This window comes from Urtica dioica, chromosome 8 (assembly GCF_054948205.1).
Source record: "Urtica dioica subsp. dioica isolate 48M chromosome 8, U.dioica_male_clone48M_v1_H2, whole genome shotgun sequence".
In the NCBI taxonomy this organism is placed as follows: domain Eukaryota; kingdom Viridiplantae; phylum Streptophyta; class Magnoliopsida; order Rosales; family Urticaceae; genus Urtica; species Urtica dioica.
Window position 1 is genome coordinate 49,399,380 of NC_142763.1, and position 18,658 is coordinate 49,418,037.

Genomic DNA, 18,658 nt, shown 5'->3' on the forward strand with positions numbered 1-18,658 from the left:
TCATCCAGCAGGGGAAACAAGGTGTCGAAGAAGTCGAAAGTGACCCCCCGGGCCTCGTTCTCGGTCGCGGTCGCATTCCGACATTCCACCGCTCCGGCACGACGGGCGTCCTCGACCCCTATGTCGTAGTCATCCTGCAAGTCGGACGCTTTTCGCTCCGCTTCAGCAAGCCGGGACGAGAGACGAGTGTTCTCCGCCGTCAGAGAGTCGCGCTCGCGCTCCGCCCGAACACGCGCCGCTTCGCTCGAAGTGAGCTGGCAGTGCAACGTCTCCAAGGCATCGGATCGATCATCCAGTTTCCTCCGAAGGTTGGTGACCTCAGTGCGAAAAATCTCCGCTGATCGGGTCGCCACCTCGCTAGCTCGCCTTTCTTTGGTCAGCTCCCCCGCCATCTTGGCCACCGACAGTTGGGCTCCATCGCGTTGATCCCGTGCAATTTGGAGTTCCACCTTAGCTTCGTGAAGCTGGCCTCGAAGCATCTCGGTCTCCGCCCCCGGGTGCGAACCTCGCTCGACCTGAGCCAGCCTAGCCTTCGTCCGAGCGAGCTCGTCCTGGAATGCCCCCAAGCACCGGATGAAGTCGTGCAGAATCCTGTCACTTCGCACGGCCCTCACATACGCCTGCGACGACAATGAGCAAAGGTTAAAAATAAAACCTACGCTTGTGACAAATTATCAAAAATACTGACCCTCTGAGCGTCAGTAACCCCCGCCTGAAAGAAGGCGATGTCACTCTTCGACACCACGCCCTTCCACCAGGATAGTGGGGATCCCTCGAGATGAAGGAAGCAATCCCCTCGAGCCTCTATCGCCTCCAGCTCCACCGCCGAGTTCGCCCTCTTGGGTTCGGAACGCTCATCGGGGGGCGCCGCTGTCGAAGCCCTCTTCAAAGAGGCACGAGGCTGTGGTTCGACCGCACCAGCGGTCTCGACGCGCTCTCCCCTCGCCTTGCGGTCAGCGACCCTAGAGCGAATCTCCGCCATCGACTCGGGGTCCCGAGAAGCGAGAGCCAACCTCCTAGCTCGCGTCTTAGCAGCTACGCAAGGCAAAGTAACGAAAGTCAAGTTCCTGCCGAACAGAAATTTTTTACAAAGCCGTAAAAGTTACCTCGAGAAGCAGGAGCAGCTGGCTGAACCACGGGACTCGGGGGCCTGCTCGCCCGGCGCGCCTCCTCGGTGCCTGGAGCAAAGGGCGGGAACCACCCAGTGAGCGCCATCAACTCAGGGGAACGGAACCGCTCGCCAGCTTTGCGGGCTTCCGACATCCCCGATATCTCTCTCACGAAGGGGAGCTCCGCTGCCCCCTCATCCGCTGAAAAATCCGCCAGACGACCAAAGCGAAGGGGTGCCCCGCCAAAGGCGTCCGAGGTAACCCACACCCACGCCCGGCGGCTAGGCGGATCACTATCCTCGACCAACCTCACATTGCCCCGGGCACGGGCCATATGAAACCCTGGAAGTCGTCCACGGTCATGGCACGCTGTGTCTGGCAATGCCACTCCATAAAACACGTAGCCAATAGGCGATAGAACGCCGGGCTCATCTGGCACGCATGAACCCCTAGTCGGATCAGAATCTGCTGGACGATCGCCGGAAACGGAAGGCGCAGCCCGCAGGCGAGACTCCCGATCGCCACGGCCGCATACCCGTCCCTTGGACGAGAAGGCCTATCCTCGGGGGCAGGTCTGAGCAGCCCCACCAAGGGAGGAATGTTATACGTTTCCCAGAGCATGCTGAAGACTCGGGAGGTGAGTGTGTTTGCAGCATCAACCCCCCCGCAGTCTAAGCCGACGGGGGAAACAGGGTCCCCTACTCCGTACATGCGGGTCCTCTCCAAAGACCTGGCATAGGTATAGCCCGAGGTGTCCGCGGACTCGGAAGCTGACCAAACCGTCGCCAGCACTTTGCCATCGCGGTTCTCCTTCCCCTTCGCGGGAGGAGTCCCCAAATCCTCTTCAGGGTCTTCCGAACCCGACCCTAGGGGATCATCGGAATAAATCTCGTCCAAAAAAGACTCGGACGGCACTATCGAACGCCCGGTACCCGAGGCATCTAAGTCAGACGCCCAGAGGAGCCCGGCGCTCGCCGTCGCTTCACCTCGCTGCTCGAGCAAGGGGGGGTCAAAGGACGCCTCGCGCGAGACGAGGTTGATCACCAGCGGTGACGAATGCGAGTCCTTGGACCCTTCGTTCTCCCCTTCGGGGCCGCACCTGGTAGGAGGGCCACTCCCGGGCCCCGCCAACTCGGCTATCGCCGCAACGTCAGTCCCCAGCTCCGCGAGACATTCGTCGGCCGCACTAAGGTCTTCCTCGACAAATATGGGGACCTCGTCGAGTTCCACAAAGGGACCCTCGGCCGCCCCCCCAAAATTTGGGAGAGGGCCGCAAGAGTCGGCCTCGGGATCATCAACGTGGGCAATAAGATCGCTCCCCATAAAAGAACAATAAAAAAGCCAGCGGCCCAAAGGGAAATTTCAAATTCAAAGGAATTTTCCAATTTCCCGAGAAGCTGCCAGGTGTGAACAGAAAGGGCGGGAGCTCTCCTATTTGTAGGAGAGGAAGGAGCAAACCCTGCTCCTTCCCCCCCCCCTCCCCCCCCCCCCCCCTGCTGTGCGCGCGACACAAGGCCCGGCCCGCGGGCCGGCCTCGCGCGCACGCCAGTCCCAAGCGCCAGGCCGCGCGCGGCGCCTGCTGCCCGGCCGGCCCGATCCGACCCCCAGGGGCCCGGCCAACAAAAGAAAAAAGGGGTAAAGAGAGATATGCGCGCGTACGGTCATACATGATCGAAGGTGAAATTACCTCAACGCCCTTCTCCTCTTCTAAAGTTCACGACTTACGTCCCGTAAGCCGTAAACTTGGGGGGCTAATGTTACCGGTCGATTTCGGGACATCGGAAATTCAAACACGATTCAAGGTCGGCCGGGCTACGCCGGCCAGAAGCCCAGCGGCCCCCGGCCCAATGGGCCCTAGCGCGCCCTAGCTTGCGCGCTCCAACGCACCTTAGCTCGCGCGCACCCCGCGCCCTGGCCTGTGCGCGCTCCCGCGTCCCGGCCTCCCGGCCTGCACGCACTCCCGCGCCCCGGCCTCCTGGCCCGTGCGCATTCCCGCGTCCCGGCCTCCCAGCCCGCGCGCGCTCCCGCGCCCCGGCCACCTGGCCCGCGCGCATTCCCGCACCCCGGCCTCCCGGCCCGCGCGCGCTCCCGCGTCCCGGCCTCCCGGCCCGCGTGCGCTCCCGCGCCCCGGCCTCCCGGCCCGCGCGCGCTCCCGCGCCCTGGCCTCCTGGCCCGCGCGCATTCATGCGCCCCGGCCTCCCGGCCCGCGGGCGCTCCCGCGCCCCGGCCTCCTGGCCCGCGCGCATTCCCGCACCCCGGCCTCCTTGCCTGTGCGCGCACTCCCATGTGCCCCGGCATCCAAGCCCGCGCGCACCTCGACCGAGCGTCCTGGCCACCTCGGCCGCCTCGGCCGAACACCCTTGCCACCTCGGCCATATCGTCCGAGCCTCTTCGCCACCGCGGCCACCTCGGCTGAGCATCCTTCCCACCTCGGCAGGGCACACCTACAGCCGGGCACGCCGCGCCTGACCATGTCCCGCGCCCGACGTGCCCCGCGCCCGTCCGGGCGACATGTCCCGCGCGCCCTGCGCCCCCTTGGGCGTGAAGCCTCGCGCGCCCCGCTCCCGGCCACCCGGTGGGCCTCAAGGGGCCGGCCCAAGGCCTCTCTCCACAACTATAAATACCCCCCCTTGGGGAAGGAAAAAGGATCCCGATTTTGGACACAACTTACATCCTGGTTGACGCCAACAACACTTCTCTTCTCTTGAGAATTCTCTCGTGCTCTTGTGACATTCCAAGAGCGCGCAATCCTCCTCCCTCGGCTCAGAAACAAGGACCCCTCTCCACGAGAGGGAGCGCGCTCCTCTTCTGCGACCCGAGCTTCTGCGGTACACACCGCTCTTCTGCTTCTTGGCCCTTGAGCTAGAACTCCGAGCTACGAGGCAAGCGACCCCTCTAAAGTCTTCACTAGAAGCTACGAGCCCGGTCCCCCTCTAAAGCCTTGGATTCACAAAGCCTCCGAGCCCAAGATAGCCTCCCAATACACAAATTGAACTACGTTCTGACCTGATCCCGACTAAAGGGTACGTAGGCAGCCAACCTTTGGCACGGTCACACCCCCCCAAAACACACCTCAGGGTTTGGAGGGTGCAGCTCGGTCTACGATCTCCCATTTTTGGCCCGGGCGCTATCACTTGGTCCGGCCTTGGATCGAACCGCCCGATGTATTTAATCGTTGTTCATTTTCGTGCGACAACAGCCGTCGTGATCATCATCTATAGCAATGTTATCTTCAGTTGTATCTTCAAAATCCAGATCATAATTTGCGTACTTCCTGATAAAGTTATGCAAAACCATTGTTGCAATAACTATCTTTACTTGTTTGCCAAATGGGTAGCTAGACATATCGCGTAGTACGTTCCACTTTTTCTTCCAAACTCCAAATGTTCTTTCAATCACACTTCTAAGAGAGGAATACGCATGATTAAATACTTCTTGGGAACCATTTTGTTGTCCACTTGAACGAAATACTGGAAGATGATATCTTTCGCCTTTGTATGGTCCTAAAAATCCTTTAATTAATGGATATCCAGTGTTGTCGGCCCGTCTCGGACCGACGAAGAAGAAGGCATCGCTTCGACCCACGAGACCGGCGTGAGGCCTTTGACGGCGAGACCTTGCCTCAGCCATTGGCCGGCCCAAACCAATGGCCGGCCCAAGGTTCAGCCGGCCAATGGCCGGCCATATGCTCAGCCGGCCCAAGGGTCAGCCGGCCCGTGGCCGGCCCAAAGGTCAGCCGGCCAATGGCCGGCCATATGCTCAGCCGGCCCACAGCCGGCCCAAAGGTCAGCCGGCCAATGGCCGGCCATATGCTCAGCCGGCCCACGGCCGGGCCAAAGATCAGCCGGCCCACGGCCGGCCCAAAGGTCATCTAGCCATGCAGTTAGCTCGGCCAATGGCCGAGTGAACCCTTCAGCCGGCCTTCCTCCACGGCCGACTCAGAGCCGGCCTTCCTCCATAGCCGGCCTTCCTCCATGGCCGACTCAGAGCCGGCCTTCCTCCAGAGCCGGCCTTCCTCCATGGCCGACTCAGAGCCGGCCTTCCTCCAGAGGCGGCCTTCCTCCAGAGCCAGCCTTCCTCCATAGCCGGCCTTCCTCCAGAGTCGGCCTTCCTCCATGGCCGACTCAGAGCCGTCCTTCCTCTCCAAGGCCGCCTCAGAGCCGTCCCTCCTCTCCAAGGCCGCCTCAGAGCCGTCCTTCCTCTCCAAGGCCGCCTCAGAGCCGTCCCTCCTCTCCAAGGCCGCCTCAGAGCCGGCCCTCGACCAAGGGGACGCCCAAAGCACCCCTTGGTCACCTATAAATACCAGGGCCCCTCCCATGGTCCAGGTAATCCAACTTTGAGTCCCGAAACGCTGCCGAACTCATACTTCGCTCGATTCGCTCACCTTTGGCTTCTCACCACCTCTAAACCTCTATAATCCACCTCAATCCCACTAATGTTGAGCGTCGGAGAGGTAAACAGAGGCACCCCCTCTGTTTTCCCTTCTTAGCTCACGGTTCTCCTATCTTTTTCAGGTATGTCGGCGAGCTCAAACACCATTGACAGCTAAGGGAAGACTTGGGATACCAAGTCCGACAGGCTCGAGTCAAGGCGAGGCCACTTGGTCCGGCCTTGGGTCTAACCGCCTTTGACTCCTAAATCGTTGTCCGAAAAATAGCGACAACGTTTTGGCGCTAGAAGGAGGGGATCTCGACCTTGGCGACAACATTAGTCGCATCCCCTCTACCACTCCTCTTCTCACTTCTACGACTCTCGAGAGATGAGTCATGTCCCCGCCACTGCCGTGGGCGCCCGAGCAACTAGCTCGAGGTGCGGCCTCCGAAGCCCCGCACGTCGTCTTGGAGGGCAACCTCGTGATAACGAGAGCCAGCCCCGAGACCCGACGATTGACCCCGAGGCCGCAGTCCGAGAGGACACGGCTCGAAGGCACGCCGAACTCCTAGACCTTCCCGGCGTCACCGGCGCGCTCATCGCCGACCTCCTCGACTCCAACAATGTCGACGACATCAACCACGAGACCAACCTCGACCACGCTATTCACGAAAGTGGACACACGCGCACGCTTCCAAGGGGACACCCTCGGGCGGCCGCGTCGAAACGTCAACTTTCTGATGAGCACCCGCACGCGCCCTCGAGGGGACACCCTCGGGCGACCACGTCAAGACGACAAGTGTCGAACGGTACACGGGGGCGCTCAACCTCTAGGCCCCGAGAGGCACGCTCCAAGCTCACCATCCGCGTCCAAAACCCCCGGGGAGATGACGACAACAATGGCCGTGTCGTCTATCGAGAACGTCACTCAAATGACACACTCTCGCCTAAAGTGATAGGGACGGCCACCGGAGACTTGAGAGATCACCTCAATTCCCGGAAGGGATCTCATGAGAGCGACTTGAGAGAAAAGCTCAACGCTCAACGCGAGATCGCGAGCGAGATCGTCTTGGGACGTCAACCACCTGACGCTGCTAACTGCGCACCCAACAAGAAACGCGCCTCCACACTCGCCGCATCGGCCGTCGCTCCCGACTCCCGAAGGAAGAGGCGCAGAAAAGGTCGAGTCCCTAATGACCTTCCTTCTCCGACCCCGAAGTGATCCTTCATCCCTCTCAACACGACGCCCGACCGGATCTTGAGCTTACACAAGGAAAAGCTAGGATCCCCGACCCCGTTGAAAGCGGACCCCGCGACACGGGACAGAAGCAAGCAATGCGACTATCACCAAGATCACGGACACGCAACCACTGAATGGTACCAACTTAGGAAGTAAATTGATTCCCTGATTCGAGGTGGGGATCTCAGGGAATTCATCACATCTGTTAGCAAGGTGACAACCCCGACCGAGCGCCCGACTCGTCGGATGGAATGAGGCGTCTCAAGGGGACGATGGTTAGGCCGGAGGTCCCAAAGAGAGACAAGCGCCCACCACTCGCCGTGACGACTACCACGGTTTCCGCCATTAGACTCACGCCCGAACTCGATCGGCTTCGTGATAACTTTTATTGCGAAAATGTAATTTCCTTTTTTCAAAGAAGGCCAAGTGCCATGACAAACTGTAACGACCCCCTTATTGCAATAAAGAGTTATTTCACACATGGAAAAATGTAACACACATTATTGTATACCTCTAACACGAGAGTTTCTTGGCCTTTGTCTCACAAACGCAAGAAACTCGGGGGGCTAACAGGGATCAATGCTCAATAAAAAACAACTCAACAACAACTCAAAAAAAAAATTAATAAAGTCTCAAGAGGCCGATGCTTAGGCCGGAGGTCCCAAAGAAAGACTTCTCACGTAACTCCTCGAGATGAGTTCATTCCTCGAGTCGAGTTTCGAATCCGCAAGTCGACCGATAATCCTCACGCCGATTCTTCACGTGGCTCCTCGTGCAGGCTCTACATGAGTCCTCGAGTTGAGTCCGAGTCCACGAGTCGACTGATACTCCTCGTGCCGACTCTTCACGTAACTCCTCGAGATGAGTTCATTCCTCGAGTCGAGTTTCGAATCCGCAAGTCGATCGATAATCCTCGCGCCGATTCTTCACGTGGCTCCTCGTGCAGGCTCTACATGAGTCCTCGAGTTGAGTCCGAGTCCACGAGTCGACTGATACTCCTCGTGCCGACTCTTCACGTAATTCCTCGAGATGAGTTCATTCCTCGAGTCGAGTTCGAGTCCACGAGTCGACTGATACTCCTCGTGCCGACTCTTCACGTAACTCCTCGAGATGAGTCCATTCCTCGAGTCGAGTTTGAATCCACGAGTCGACCGATACTCCTCGTGCCGATTCTTCACATGGCTCCTCGTGCAGGCTATACATGAGTCCTCGAGTTGAGTCCGAGTCCACGAGTCGACTGATACTCCTCGTGCCGACTATAACGAATTGTTGGGATTTCGAGCTCACCACCTCGCCTGGTCGAGCTCGTCACCTCGCCTGGTCGAGCTTGTCACCTCGCCTGGTCGAGCTCGTCACCTTGCCTGGTCGAGCTCGTCACCTCGCCTGGTCGAGCTCGTCACCTCGCCTGGTCGAGCTCGTCACCTCGCCTGGTCGAGCTCGTCACCTCGCCTGGTCGATCTCGTCACCTCGCCTGGTCGAGCTCGTCACTTCGTCTAGTCGAGCTCGCCACTTCGTCTAGTCGAGCTCGCCACTTCGTCTAGTCAAGCTCGCCACTTCGTCTAGTCGAGCTGGAGCGACTTCATCACTTCGTCCAAACATCTTTGAATTTGGTTCATCAGTTCACCCAAACGTGCTGGGCTAACTCTCTCGAAACAGAAAATAAATAATAATAATAGTAAAGTCTCAAGGGGTCGATTGTTAGGCCGGAGGTCCCAAAGAGAGACTCCTCACGTAACTCCTGGAGATGAGTTTATTCCTCGAGTCGAGTTCGAGTCCACGAGTCGACAAGCTACCCCTCGTGCCGACTCTTCACATGCCTCCTCGAGACGAGTTCATTCCTCGAGCCGAGTTCGAATCCACGAGTCGACTGATACTCCTCGTGCCGACTCTTCACATACCTCCTCGAGATGAGCTCATTCCTCGAATTGGGTTCAAATCCACGAGTCGACCGATACTCCTCGCGCCAAATCTTCACGAAACTCCTCGTGCAGGCTCTACATGAGTCCTCGAGTCGAGTTCGAGTCCACGAGTCGACCGATACTCCTCGTGCCGACTCTTCACATGCCTCCTCGAGACGAGTTCATTCCTCGAGCCGAGTTCGAATCCACGAGTCGACTGATACTCCTCGTGCCGACTCTTCACATATCTCCTCGAGATGAGCTCATTCCTCGAATTGGGTTCAAATCCATGAGTCGGCCGATACTCCTCGTGCCAAATCTTCACGAAACTCCTCGTGCAGGCTCTACATGAGTCCTCGAGTCGAGTTCGAGTCCACGAGTCAACCGATACTCCTCGTGCCGACTCTTCACATGCCTCCTCGAGACGAGTTCATTCCTCGTGCCGAGTTCGAATCCACGAGTCGACTGATACTCCTCGTGCCGACTCTTCACATACCTCCTCGAGATGAGCTCATTCCTCGAATTGGGTTCAAATCCACGAGTCGACCGATACTCCTCGTGCCAAATCCTCACGTAGCTCGTCGTGCAGGCTCTACATGAGTTCTCAACTCGAATTCACTCCTCGAGTCAAATACCGAGTCCACGAGTCAACTAACCGCTCCTCGTGCACGCTCTACATGAGCCCTCGAGTTGAGTCCCGAGTCAACAAGTCAACTAACTACTCCTCGTGCAGGCTCTACATGAGTCCTCGAGTTGAGTCTCGAGTCTGCGCTCGCCGCCCAGCTCGTGCGCCGATGGGCAGCGAGTTACAAATGGGTTTCAAAGGCTTGCGTCCGCCGGACGTATCTGGTCTAGCCAGCGTCCACGGGAAACCTCGCCACGCAAATGTGGCATCGCGCTCGCCGCCCAGCTCGTGAGCCGAAAGGCAGTGAGTTTCAAATGGGTTTCAAAGGCTTGCGTCCGCCGGGCGTATCTGGTCTAGCCAGCGTCCACGAGAAACCTCGCCACGCAAATGTGGCATCGCGCTCGCCGCCCAGCTCGTGAGCCGAAAGGCAGCGAGTTTCAAATGGGTTTCTAAGGCTTGCGTCCGCCGGACGTATCTGGTCTAGCCAGCGTCCACGGGAAACCTCGCCACGCAAATGTGGCATCGCGCTCGCCGCCCAGCTCGTGAGCCGAAAGGCAGCGAGTTTCAAATGGGTTTCAAAGGCTTGCGTCCGCCGGACGTATCTGGTCTAGACAGCGTCCACGGGAAACCTCGCCACGCAAATGTGGCATCGCGCTCGCCGCCCAGCTCGTGAGCCGAAAGGCAGCGAGTTTCAAATGGGTTTCAAAGGCGTGCATCCGCCGGACGTATCTGGTCTAGCCAGCGTCTACGGGAAACCTCGCCACGCAAATGTGGCATCGCGCTCGCCGCCCAGCTCGTGAGCCGAAAGGCAGCGAGTTTCAAATGGGTTTCAAAGGCTTGCGTCCGTCGGACGTACCTGGTCTAGCCAGCGTCCGCGGAAAGCCCGGTCACACAAACGTGACACCAAGGCCCCCCGAGGCCCAAGCCGTGCAAATCGATCACGCCTTCATTGGTAGGTCGAGAAGATAAGCCACGGACGATCAACCCGGAACAAAAGCCGTCCCTCGCGACGCACAAAAGTCGTCCCTCGCGACGCACAAAGGCCGTCCCTCGCGACGCACACAAGCCGTCCATCACGACGCATTGAAAGCCCTTCTACGATGTGACCACAAACTCGAGAGCGTTCATCCCGGGTCCGCACGTCAGCCCAAGTACTGAGTTTCCGCTCGACCCACGCTCGACCAGAAACTCGGGGGGCTAATGTTGTCGGCCCGTCTCGGACCGACGAAGAAGAAGGCATCGCTTCGACCCGCGAGACCGGCGTGAAGCCTTTGACGGCGAGACCTTACCTCAGCCATTGGCCGGCCCAAACCAATGGCCTGCCCAAGGTTCAGCCGGCCAATGGCCGGCCATATGCTCAGCCAGCCCAAGGGTCAGCCGGCCCATGGCCGGCCCAAAGGTCAGCCGGCCAATGGCCGGCCATATGCTCAGCCGGCCCACGGCCGGGCCAAAGATCAGCCGGCCCACGGCCGGCCCAAAGGTCATCTAGCCATGCAGTTAGCTCGGCCAATGGCCGAGTGAACCCTTCAGCCGGCCTTCCTCCATGGCCGACTCAGAGCCGGCCTTCCTCCAGAGCCGGCCTTCCTCCAGAGCCTGCCTTCCTCCATGGCCGACTCATAGCCGGCCTTCCTCCAGAGCCGGCCTTCCTCCATGGCCGACTAAGAGGCGGCCTTCCTCCAGAGCCGACCTTCCTCCAGGGCCGGCCTTCTTCCAGAGCCGGCCTTCCTCCATGGCCGATTCAGAGCCGGCCTTCCTCCAGGGCCGGCCTTCCTCCATGGCCGACTCAGAGCCGTCCTTCCTCTCCAAGGCCGCCTCAGAGCCGTCCCTCCTCTCCAAGGCCGCCTCAGAGCCGGCCCTCGGCCAAGGGGACGCCCAAAGCACCCCTTGGTCACCTATAAATACCAGGGCCCCTCTCCTGGTCCAGGTAATCCAACTTTAAGTCTCGAAACGCTGCCGAACTCAGACTTCGCTCGTTTTTCTCACCTTTGGCTTCTCACCACCTCTAAACCTCTATAATCCACCTCAATCCCACTAATGTTGAGCGTCGGAGAGGTAAACAGAGGGACCCCCTCTGTTTTCCTTTCTTAGCTCACGGTTCTTCTATCTTTTTCAGGTATGCCGGCGAGCTCAAACACCATTGACAGCTAAGGGAAGACTTGGGATACCAAGTCCGACACGCTCGAGTCAAGGCGAGGCCACTTGGTCCGGCCTTGGGTCTAACCGCCTTTGACTCCTAAATCGTTGTCCGAAAAACAGCGACAACATCCAGCATCAACCAAGTAATATTTACCTATGAAATAAAAATAAATTTCAAAACATAGAAATAATAAATTGTTATTAAAATTCGATAAAAGTATACTTGATGTGAAACGAACCTGTAGGCGGCTTTGGAAACTTAAGACTAGGATCACGCAAAGCTATTAAGAATATTCTGGCATCATGAGCCGAACCTTCCCACCCCACATATACGTAGGTAAATTGCATATCAAAATTACACACTGCCATGATGTTTTGAGTTGGAACTCCTTTTCTTCCAATGAATGGTACTTGATCTTCAGGAGATATGATAGCAGAAACATGGACACCATCTATAGCACCAATACAATCCTGAAAAATCAATAAAATAGGTAAATGAAGAAAGGAAAAAAAATTAATCATAAAATTTATAAGAAGAAAAAACATAATTACCTTAAAATGTGGTATGAATATATTGTCTTTCAAAATTTCTTTTGGAGTGGATTTGAATTTTGGATCTTTTGGCTTCAAATTGTTTACACTCCTCGTACATATGCAATCCAACACCATATTAAAATATCTACTGACAGTCTCTCCAGAATGTTGAAATCTTTCGTTGACTAATCTATTTGAAGCGCCATGACCTAATGTAAATAAAAACATGGGCAACATTTCATCAACAGCCATTCTTTTGTAGTCTTACAATCCGTAGTTGCTTCTTAATTCAGTGCTGAATTCCATAAACACATTTATGTCCAATCTGAACATATTATAACATCTATGTCCATGTCCTCTTAACATCTCCATCAGCCACGCATGTCCAGTTTGAGAAGAAGTCATACATGGAGTCTTGTATATGTAAGTCACATAATATTGTCGAATAAGATGGGCAGCCGTGCAGATGATTTGATCCGTGATACGTTCTTCGTCCTCGTCAATATTCATCTTCTAATTATTCTATATAACAACACAAAATTTTCAAACTGTAAAAGATCAAATATATATATAAAAAAAACTTATGACATTCAAAAGTAAAAGAAAGTCGTTACAAACTTAGAAATATCCCTAAAATAACTTAAAAGTAGTAAAAAAAAAAAGACGTGTCATATTCTTTCAGACTATTCAAATTTGAGCCATGTAAGTTTCTTGTCCGGATCTTCAATTAACATGAACATTTCCCTTTTCCCCTTGATCATGAACAACCTGGTTATAAATAAATGTAAGTCGCTACATATCTCCACTCCAGGTAAGGAAGTAACAATTTTCATAACAGTGGCTATGCTAGAATCAAGTTGATCATTTTATGTGGTTGCCGGTGCACTCCTTTTTTCGACAGCTTCACATAAGCGATCAATTTGTGTTGATAATTTCACCGCACCTCCGATTTTCGCACTTTTGCTCTCTCTTTTTCTTTTCAAGGAACCGAATTCGCCTGATTTAGAGTTAAATTTTTTCTTGGTACTCGAATCATGTGACTCGTTATCAATCTCAAGTGGAGTAACATCTTCTACTCCATTGCTAACCGTACTTGGATAGTTCCAAACGTAGGTGTCCAAGCATGATCACCAGCTGCTGTGATTTTCATAAACATCCCATCTAACATCTCTACAAATTCTCGTGGAAAACCTTCTTTTCAAAATTTCGCTGCATTAGGGTGCATCTAGAAAATGAATGATGAATTTTTAGATTGATAAATGCTCACAAAATGTAGATAAATTCTAAATATTTGATAATTACCTGTAATTTCTTGTCCTACCATTCATCACTTGCATCGATTGTTCTCTTTTGAATGTTTCAGCCAAGACCACTTTCTTTGCCAATGAGTTGTTTCCACAATTTCCAATCGTTCTTGAGATAATCCCATTTATTTTTCAATTGAACTTTATCGTACGTGTTTCCGGTGTTAATTTTGAAGTTCTTGATCAAGTTTTCCCATCCAACCTTCGTACAATGAGTTCCTGGTCATTGTCCACATTCAACTTCTTTAACGCACAACTCACAAAATAAATTGAGAGTCTGCGCGTCCCAAACCGCTTTCACTCTTGATTTAATATTCTTATTTTCTACTTGGTTGTGGTTGTTTTGGCTATCCATCTAAAGCCGAAATAATACATGTAAATTTTAATTTTAATATTTTATCAAATCAATTCAAGTTTCAGCAACTAAAACGTACACATCCTATATACATATTAAAATAATAATATATAATAATTTTACCACAGCAAAAAACCCCTCCATACACACATCCATATGTTACCTATGAGCCTATGACTATGCGTTATAATATCAAGCCTATATAATAAAATATGTGTTTTGTATTGTCTACGTTTAAAAGTCTACCACAATAAAAAAAATCCCTCCATATATTAAAATAATATAAATGACATGTGACTGATTGAAAGCAAAGCAAAAAACATGAAAACTAGCAGAAAATTGTCACTAGGACAAAAACGTTATCCGGTGCGACGAATGTCGCACCCAATGCTTAAAATGTCGCACCTAAAAGTTTATTAGGTGCGACAGCGTCGCACCGGATAACCCGTCGCAGAAGGTATTCGGTGCGACATGTCGCACCGAATAATTACACCTTTAGGTGCGACACTTTCAGGTGCGACATGTCGCACCGAATGCCCAAGCTATTTTCCTGCCAAATTTAATAAAATTGGCGGGTAAATTCATATCGGGTGCGACACAGTCGCACCTAATGCCATTCCCACCAATAATTGTCGCACCGAATATGGTTTTTAAATTAAAAAAAATACAAAATTAAAAAACTAAATCAAAATTCATTTAAAATTAAATAAAAATTAATTAACGAAATTCTAAATTAATTAGAAATAATATTCTGAAAATAGAATTCTTAATTAAAAAAACAAATTCTTTCCAAAAAAGCGAAAAAATGAATTCCGAATTTTTTTCCTATAAAACTTATCGATAGTAGAATTCCCTGTACCGAATAAGTTGCCAGAACTTCGGGAACTGCTTCTGCGTCCTCGTCCACCGCTGCCTGACGCGCTGCCGCTCGCTCCGCCGCTTCCGTAAGGACGGTCTCGCAAGAAATCCATAGAACCAGGCGTAGAACCCGGCGTGGAACCTGGCGTCTGCTGATCAGTCCCACCTGCTTGCGGTGCATGCGGAGGTTGGGGAGTCGTGGGAGGCTGGTTGTGCATCTAGCTGAGGAAGGCGATTTGTTGCCGCATCTCATGCAGCTCGGCTTGTTGGGCATCCATCTGAGCACGCATCTCGGCAACCAATGGATCGGTCAAAGATGACGAACTTGACGAGCCTCTATCTAGCGTTTGGGCAACACCCAACGATGACCTTGGGATCGAAGGCCCTAAACCGACTTCCCAGTCTCTGCGTACTCACAAAACATCACGCATCGCGTACATCTCCGCATCTTCTTGGGAGATCACGGCGTTTTGCTCCGCCGCTTGCCGCAAAATATCTATCGTCTAGGCGGTGATTTGATCCTTCAAAATAAAACCACAAAAAACTTATCAGATAAGAAGAAATAAAGTAATTAAATATAGTAAATAAAAAAATTAACTTACGTATTGCGTCTTCGTGAAGTCCGTCCTCCACGATCCCTTAGCGTCATGGTGTTTTTCTGACCATATCGCTAAAGCCGAGCCTATACTCTCATCTTCCTTTTGCTGTAATTTTTCAACATTAAAATATGAATCACATATATATTGCATATTAATATTAAGAGACTTACGTTCCTAGACGTGGGGCAGCGGGCGGCGTTGGCTGGATGTTGGGCAGCGGGCGGCGGTGGCTGGACGTGGGTCACGGCGGCGGGGGAGATCACGGCGGAGGAAGATGAACGAGTTGGAGAGAGAGACGGTTAGATAGAGAGAGAGAGAGAGGCTGTGGGCTCGAGGAAGAAGACGCTCGGGTATTTAAAATACCCTAAAACTATTAGGTGCGACAATGTCGCACCTAAAAACATATTCCGTGCGACATGTCGCACCCAATGTCGCACCAAATATGTTTTTGGGAAAACAAAAATATTCGGGGGGAATTTCTGACCGTTTCAATTTTTAAACACGTTAAGTGCGACATTTGTCGCACCCAATAGTATTGGGTGCGACAAATTTGTATTAGGTGCGACAAAGTCGCACCAGATAGCACTAACCATCAGCGAAATTTTTAGTCGCTTAGAGGACTATCTGGTGCGACATGTCGCACCTAATATGTGCTTAGGTGCGACATTTAGGTGCGACATGTTGCACCTAATACCCTTCCGCACCCAATATGTTAATTTGTAGTAGTGTGTAAACATGGAATCTAACATAGACTTGTTTGATTACCGTCACTTCAATGACCACGGATAAATAATATAAAAATCACATACCTTTTTATTTTTTTTTCGTTGTAGAGAATTGTGAGAAGAGTTGCGGAAAGAAACCCTAAAAATAAAGTTACGGAAAGAAACCCTAAAAATAAAAGTTACGGAAAGAAAAATAAATAGTATGTGGAGAGAGAAACTAATCCATACAAAAGTGGCTTTTAGAAAAAGTATCAAATATCTGCTTTTAAAATTTACCTATAAAAAAGCACAACTTTTTAGTAAACTATTTTTATTTTGACTTACCAAACATAAAAATTGACTTAAAATTCTAAAAATACAAAAACACCTAAAAATAAGCAACGCCAAACGTACCCTAAATCCGCGTCATGTTCGTCCTTCGTGTGTGTGAGTGTCTATATATGTATGACATTAAAAAAATGTATAAAATAAATAAGACATATACTCTTTTTATACGTTCTACATATTCCATGTATAGATAAACATACTAAACCCTATCTACTTTTTTTTTTCAACACAAATATATATAATCTCAATATATATATATATATATATATATATATATATATATATATATACATGTATATATATATATTCTCTTTTTAATTTGTGTTTCTTCGTTATTGTCCTGCCTAAAAGTTAAAAAAATTTTAAAATATGATTTAATAATCGAATTTGTTCAAACTAATTTTTGTTATATATTTTGACCCGAAAATTAGAAAATAATCAAATTAAACGTTCGACATTGCTAAATAATCAACATTGGAGTAGGAGTACGATTCCTCTTTTAAGAATATTACTTTTTTTTCTCCTTCCCATGTGCCTATAGAGACACAAGGCTCCTTTATTTTTCACAGCTACACACGCTATCTCCCACTTTTCTTTCTCTCTCGACATAAGTGCACGGTGGAAAATCAATTCTCTTTCTCAATTGAAGAACTCGAGGTGGATTTCTCTCACTTGATTCTAGACCCTAAGCATACACGAACTAATCTTTTTTGTGGGATTAGAGAAGATTCCTCTAAAGGTGGAGGAGGATCCAAATTTCCCGGAGCAGTGGCTCAATGTGGGCGAGGCGGACGTGAGTGCGTCCGTCGCTCAACCTTTGGAGCTAAAGGACGCTCGCGCACTAACTAGACGTTGTGCGCATGAGAAGTGGACTGGCGCGGTGCACCATGGGGAAGCGTGCTGCGACTCATGATCGATCTGGCTGATTGCAGGCGGATTGTGCGGATGATGTGTGGTTGAGGGGCGCAGCTCGCCACACCAGGCATTCGAGCTGCGCTCTGCTGGTCTCAACAATCTCTGGCTAGGTCTCGTCCAAGTTTGTTCATGATGAGAAATCTCTTATGATGATCTCATTATGTCAGAGTCTGAAGAGCCTGTTGATGACTCGAAGACTTTTCCAAGTGATAAGGGGTTGACCGTGACCCGTTCAGGGAAGGTTATGATGGCCGTCTTGGCTGACTCGAAGGGCGACTACTCTTTTGGGTGTCGAGACTCCGAGGTCTCGGAGGTAGATGCTGGTTCTTCGACCAGATACGTGGACAAGCGAGAGTGGTTCTTGACCGGGTTGCCTTCCTGGTCTAAAGGTGTTTCGTTGCACGGGGATCTATATTAGGAGTTTGATCATGCAACACGCTTTCATCAACCTTCGGGATTCTTACGACATTACAACTTCGGTGTCGCTTCTCTAGCCAATCTCGGAAGCCAATCATTTTCTTTCGGGGCACGGTTTTGCCGCGGTGTCCATGGCGAGTCTTCAATGAGGGTTGCGCTTGCCCTTCTAGCCGATCGTTCAACAGCACCTTGCGCATAGGGGGTGCGTGATTCTCATATGAGCCCGGTGTTCTTTTGCTTGGTTGCGACGTGCCACATGGAATGGCATAGCCGAACAAAGCGCGCCATGAGCATATACGATTTTTGCAACCTCGTCACTATTTTCAAGGCGACTGTTAAACCTGGATTCCATATTGCTCGGGACCGCTCAAATGCAAAGATTATCACCAATAGTGAGACCACTAGCAGGATCGCTTAGGTGTGGATTATAGCGAAAGCCTTTGGGGCGGAGCCACTACAGTGTTTCGCTGACTTCTCCGTCAGCGTGGCGGCGGATAATCTTGAGTTTGTGAAGGCAATCCGAAGCAAGTCCGATGACCAGAAAACTAGCAATCGCTTTCGCTAGAAGGAGTTGATGGCATCGACTGGGTTGTACCTGTCTCTCCTTGCCGATCCCAAGAGCCTTCTGATAGCGAAGAAAGTCCCTCGCACTAAGTCTTCTCCCATGGGTCTCGTTGTATCAGGTAGTCTCGCCTTCGTTTGTTGTTGTTGGTCCCTTATCAAGAGAGAGGGCTCGGTGCAGCTGGCGAAGTCTTCTCGAGACTCAAGCGCCTTCATAGCGACTCAGTCTTGAATCGCAGCGTGCGCTTGCCGGAAAAGCTCTGGGGCCAGTCACTTGGTCGAGTGTTACCCTCGTGCTTCCCTAAAGCAGGAGTCAACATCCGTGCCTTCGAATGTGCTTTCGGAATGGAAGCATACGCATTACATGGTGGTGATGGAAGCCATGGAGGTTAAAGGTGAATGCTCTCAAGGCCTTTGAGAATCTTGTCTGAAGGTGTTGAAGGATGTTGTTTCGTGCAATGACGTGGGGTTCTCCTCCATTCGTCTTGTTGAAACTTTCACTCCAGTCGCACATTTTTAACTTGTGCCTTTGATTGCTTTAGGTACTCGAACGTGCTATGTGGGGTGAGAAGATCCTTTTCGACTTTTGTTTGCCGCATGAGACTTGTCCAGATGGAGCTGGCTCAAACAAAATCTCACTATGCTTCTCTTCCAACTAACTGTTGCGTGTTTCTGTTGGCAATG

At 51.9% G+C, this 18,658-nt stretch overlaps 1 pseudogene; it reads right to left on the minus strand.

Annotated features, from left to right (window-relative positions):
• LOC149389991 (uncharacterized) overlaps positions 1–12,423 on the minus strand; it is a 42,605-nt pseudogene extending 30,182 nt beyond the window's left edge.
• Positions 12,424–18,658: the final 6,235 nt, after the last annotated feature.